Source organism: Balaenoptera physalus (assembly GCF_965194825.1).
Source record: "Balaenoptera physalus genome assembly, chromosome: 2".
NCBI lineage: Eukaryota > Metazoa > Chordata > Mammalia > Artiodactyla > Balaenopteridae > Balaenoptera > Balaenoptera physalus.
Genome location: NC_138883.1, coordinates 89,179,968 through 89,186,268, shown reverse-complemented (window position 1 = coordinate 89,186,268; position 6,301 = coordinate 89,179,968).

Sequence of the window (6,301 nt, the reverse complement as noted above, 5' to 3'; positions counted from 1 at the left end):
TACTCCACATGTCATGAATGCCAATTTTCTGTCAATCTTCAATTTTCCCTCTCATTGTAAATCCTAGCCCTATATTTTCCTATCCTAGGATTTCTTCTCTAACCCTTTCCAACCTTCAGAATGGATGTTCTAGAGTAAATCTTTTAGAATGTACTTAGCAAATATCTTACTTGCTATCAATCTAGCTCTGACAAGCAGAAGCTCCCACATTAACTGTAAATGAATATTATTAGGCTCTGAGCTTCTTCAAGACAAGGACCATGTCTGATTTAACTTTATATCACCAGTATCTAGTCCGGTGTCAGGCACATCATTTAAGTGCAGTAAACACATATTGAATAAATAATCACCACTTTATGGTATTGCCCCCTTTGGCAGTTTCCTTAAATGCAGAAGTTTCAGCTTCCTCATCTGGAAAATAGTGCTCAGAATATCAGCATCATAGATTATGAACATTAAATAAGAAAACCTTTGTAAAGGCCCTAGCACAGAACTTGGCACAGAGAGCTCAATCCATGTGAGTTCACACCTTCCGTTTAAATTTTTAGAATTGTCATCAGAACTGTAGAGTTCCCATAATTGCATATCAGGGTTATCTCTGTTAGAGCCTCTTCTGGGGTAGTACCAAATTCAAGTGTGGGTTCAACAGAAGGAAAATCCACAAGGACTACTGCTTACAGTACCCTTTGTTATCAAGTTTTGGTATGGGGCCTGGCTGAGACAGTTCTGACATGGGATATACGCTGGTTTATCTTTTTAGGGGATTCCATAAATGCATAATCTGTTTAGACACTAGGCTTCATAATGGCAGGGACTGTTTTTCCATCCCCTTCCTTCCTTTCCATACAGGAGAGAAATTATATGATCAACATATTGAATAGCCTTTGGACACTTCAGTGTGTTTACTGCAACAATGAACTCTGCATATTTGCATCCAGCAGGGAGAATGAAAATTATTAATCCTGAGGAGCTGTTAAGTCACTTTCATAGATTTAATAATTTTCATACTTTTGGAGTGGCAGGCATCCCTAAACTGAATTATGCCCTCAGTTTTTCTACCTGTAAAATAGGAGTAATAGTTTGTACTCTTACCTTCTTCTTAGGATTAATAATTATGATACAGAGGAAAGAGCACTGGACTGGGAGTCAAGAGAACTGAGCTCTATCCGTCACTTTGACCAGCTGCATAGATCTTGGGCAAATCACTTCAGCTCAGTTTCCTCATCTCCAAAATAAGAAGTCTAAATTAAGCAAACTCCAAGTCAGCTCCCAAATTTCAACTGATATGCTTTTTAAGAAATGAAATAAGTGGCCCTCTTCTCGTACCCAGGGATGCCAGGTGAGAGGAGACTTTCTGAGCACTATATAGAGAGGGGGATTTGGCCTGTGCTGTCCATGGTAGGTATGTGGCATCTATGTGCTGACCGTATGTGTCCTAGCACCACACACCAGGAAGGAACTCAAAGAAGGTGGGCATGTCTGATTGGAGGCAAGAACCATATGGAAGTAGAAGCATGGGAATTACTTGGATACCTTTGCACAAAGATAATTATTATGCTTTGTACAAAAGTAGAACCTATTACCATGCATTCTTCTCAGATTTCCTAAGCTGCCCACCAGCCCTCTGATTTATGGTTGGAGGGATTACCCATGGGTATACCCCAGCAGAGAGGGATTGGAAAAGAAATGGGAGGTTGCCTCTTAACACCTGTTAGAGTGTTAGTCCTTCCTCCAGGGACGGACTCAAGTGTAGCAGGTGAAGAGCTGCCCCTGGTATTCACTTGATGATCATGCCAAGTTCAAGGCAGATCACCTCCAACCCCAAACCTTTTTGGATCCATATCACACCTTAGAATCTATATGTGCCTATATATACCATCGTATTTCCCAGTTGCAGGAAAAGAACCATAGGGTTTCCAGTCAGAAGACTTTTGAGTTTGACCTTGGGTGAGATTCTTCAGGTCTCTGAGCTGACTGATGTAAGGATCAAAAGAGATAGGGGTGTGTAAAGTGCTTTGTTCCAGGGTTAGTCACAGCTGCCCTGGCCCCCACTCCTCTTAGATCTCCTCCCCAAATACTGTTTCAGGGAAGTTTTGTTAAATTAACTCTCTAAGACTAATCCCTTTGTCAGGGATATTTGAAGAGGGGGTAACAATGTGAGCCAGAGGGTTTAGAACCAGAGTAGACAGGGCACTGCTGTCCTGCAACTTTGAAGCGACGTCCTCAGGAGAATGCTCTGCTTTCTGTAGCATCATCTCATCCACCCCTACTCCACCTACACCTGGGTTCTCTTCCCAGCCACCTTAACTTGCTGGCATGTCACTTGACCTGCTTCCTCTCTACCTGTGCAGTTCCTAACTGTTGTGATCCGGGGATGCCCCCCAGGGAGCCCTGCCTCAGGCTCTCTTCTCACAGAAATGGTACCTCAGAGAGTCCTACCCCACTTCACTTGGGATGCGCATCATGGCAAGGAATGGCGACGCGCCCTGTGGCCACTGCTACCACAGCCCAGCCAAGTGCCCCCTCCAGTTCGTAGCCTGTGTGACAACCATGGAAAATGCGGGGTCTGAGTCACTCCAGCCAACAGAACTGGGGGTTAAGGAGTCTCTTCTGTGAAAAGATGCCTAAATCTTTACTGCCAGCCCACCTACTAAGAACTTTTGCTTTACTAAGACCAGAGGGACTGTTTGAAGGTCAGTTTAAAAGAGTTGCTTGTGCTATTGTGGCACAAGGAGAGCGCATGGGCTGGGGAGTCAGACTGGCCCTGTGTGTAAACCCCAACTTTGCCATTCACTGTTCAGGCAACATCTTGGCAAACTGCCGAATCCGGTTTACACGTGTAAAATGGAGCTGCCGATGCCTTTGCACAGCTGTTGTGAGGATTAAACAGAACTGCACTTTGTAAAGCACCTAACCCAAAGGGGCTGCTCCAAAGGTTTTTTTCTTGCTTCCCTGTCACCGGAGAATGACCAAATTATCTCAAGTATGACTCATTTAAGAGGGTGAATTTTTTTCTGGTAAAAAGCCAGCCCTGTTGTAATTGATCAGGCTCCTGCCTGACCACTTCAATTCAGGTGTTAAGGTGTCCAAAGTAAGTGGGTGCTCTGGCAGTAGGGACCTCCCACAAAGAAGGACTGTCTGTCCCCCACACCCCCTCCCCACCCTAGCAGCCCAATCCCAGCCGAAGGTTAGAAGGGAAAGGAGCATCAAGTTTTGTCTATGATTTTTAGACATCAAGTAAGGATTATGATGGAAACTTTTCATTCATGAAACTAAAACTATCCTTTTTCCTGGGAAGCCCTCACTAATGGAGAGGCTCACTTTGATTTCCTGGTTTATGATTTATACTGAGACCATTTGTATGTATGTGTGTGTGTGTTGCAGAAGTAACTAATCCCAACACAGCAGAATAAATTGGCTTAGTCTATAGTGGCCAGTCCGTCCTAAGTCTCTCATTGTACATCTCATATCTTGTAATTGTTTGTCCATCTTGGTCAGATGGCTCATTAAGACAGCCAAAGTCACAAGCTCTACAGTGCCTGCTGTGGGCCCCCTTTGTTTCCTTACGCATAGAAAAAATGTAGAAGATGTGACCCTCAAAGGCCACAGTGGCTAGGTTTGAAAAATCTTAAAGAACCACTGCAAAAACTTAGCTATCACTTGCAATAGAAATGTTTCCATATCTTTGCTTATTTTAATTCCCCTTCATATTTATGAGACTGTGGTACACTTAAAAGTAGAAACACATCCAGACACAGCCAACACAAGTTATATCTTATAGTTATTTATCCAAGTTCCTTAAAGCCACAAACAAGTTTCCACAATAATGACCAGACTGCAAATATAAGTACAATAAATCTTTAGTTCTAAAGGACAAAGCTATGTTTCTCTGTGCTTTCATAGTACATTGCTTTTAAAAAAAAGAAAGAAAGAAAGCAAGAAAGAAAGAAAGAGAAAGAAAGAAAAGAAAGAAAAAGAAAGAAGAAAAGAAAGAAAGAAAGGAAAGAGAAAGAAAGAAAGAAAAAGAAAAGAAAGGAAGGAAAGAAAGAGAGAGAGCGAGAGAAAGAAAGAAAGAAAAGAAAGAACGAAAGTTTCTGCAATTCAATTTAAAACACCCAGGTTGTTAACTTCCAAGCAAAGCAATCTCAAGAAGGAATTCTTTCTGCCTGAAATTGGTAGCAGTAACAGAAATACAAGTCATAAGCAGTTTTTTAAATCAAGTGTAATCATATTGTGCTCATAAGGAGCATTTTCTTAACAGAGGAATTGTAGGTCCCAAATATTCTGGGACTATCCTGATTTTGAATGCCCTGACTCATTGCCAACTCTGTATTTAGACTAAGTATCCCATTTTCTGGTTCCAAGAAGATGTCAGCACACTTCAACTTAAAGATAAGTGACACGCACAATTCTTATAAAAAACGAAAGTATCACAACTTGTCTTTATTGAAACTGCAATTTTCTAAAGTCTGTTTGCTTAGATCTGTGATATCTCTATGTAATGTTGTTTCCAAGTTCAATTAGGGAGATTTTTATTTCGCTCTCACAAAACATCTTTTTATGCACTTTGAGTACCCCAAGTGGGTTTATAATTACACAGTCTTAACTGAAGGGGTTCAGAGGAAAAACAATTGTTCCTCATCTCTAACTCCAGCTTTCAAGAATGACATTTAAGTCTTCAACTCCTGGGTACCTGAAAAAAGGAAACAAGGTACAGATAGCTGGAATTTCTCCTGTTTTTAGCATTGGAATGAATCTTTTCTTATGGCAATGAAAACAAATAGAAAAATGTTTGCTTTTGTGCTATGAAAGAGAGAAAAGAAAAACCAGTCCATGAATATTTGCAATAGAAGACCATAACTTGCTACTGGAATCAACACTGGATTAAAAAGCTGAAGTTTGGAAGTGAAATGATTTTGCTACTCTTTAAATATTTTAGCAGCTTAAATATACATTAGGAAAAAAAATACGCATATTCCCCCAGCAGTGCACACCACTCGGGGTGACATTTTCACTCTCTTATTTTGCCACAGTGTGGATTTTCCCCTTCAAATGAAAACCTACAGAAATGAACTCTGAAAAGGATAGATTGCTTCCCCCTTCTAGCCTTATGCCAGTAAAATACTTTAAGTGAACTGTTTTCTGATCACAAAATTCAAGTCCAAGTTGTTTTAAAAAATTAAGAAGCAGTTATTTAATAGAATACATTCTATTAAAAGTTAGCCAAGACCAACTAATAAGATCTCAAAAAATGAACATATTTCAAAGAATTTTGTTCTCTTCAATAGTTGCATGAGTTTGTTTTGTTTTTTTTCAGGAAAATGTGCAAATGTCAAGGTTACCTGGGTCTGCTGGTCACTTCTAGTTTTGGACTCTTGAAGATGGTGAGTTTTGCTAATGATGCGCGGCTGTTTAAGAACCCGGTGGATTTTCTGGCAATCACTCTTTGTGTGCCATCTTTTATAAAGGTGCTTCTTGTTGCTAAGAGATCAGTTGCTTAGAGACCAAATCATTAAAAAAAATATATATGTCAGGGGCCAACATAAATTATAACCAAATTTTGTCATTTCAGCTCGCCCTTTTAATGTTTGGCTTTTGTAATAGATCGTAACGTACCAAGAGAAGCCAATTACTAATCACAGATAGAAAACGGACCATGAGGAGGAGACAAGATCTGTGCGTACGCTCCCGTGGACAGGGAGTAACGCTGCTGATCCCTGGGAGAGAGTTACAACCTCACAGGGCTCTCTGAAACTTTGACTCCTCGTGGGGGTCTGAGATGTACTGGGAATGTAGATTTCCGTATACACATATACCTGTCCCAGGCAAACTTGAGTGCAGTTTGGAGTATGAAGACCTGGGAATTGTGAAGCTACTTTTGTCTTTTCCAAAGGAAAATTAAGAGAAAAATCTACACTTAGGAAAATGTTAAGTTGGAAATCTGAAGTGATCTTAGCCTTCAGCCAGGTATTTTTGTGTGTGAACAATTACCACTGCTTCAGGTCCAAGTGTGTATGTGCTGGGAGGAGGGGGCTTGCATACAAATCTGCCTTTTATCTTCTCCCCCGTACTCAGCATAGCATTAACCAGGAGACAGCAATAAAAACAATCAGTTGGTTAAGTAGGTAAGGTTTAGCCTTGGGGTTCTTTCTCTCCCCCTTTGTGGCAATTTTGCCCATTGAGACCCTCCCTTCAAATTAACTGTCATCCAAGTATTACCCCTCACAGGGACATTTGCATTTTAGGAATATATTTTTAAATGAAAAACTCTTAAATTTCCTTAAGAGTCAAAGGAATGGCA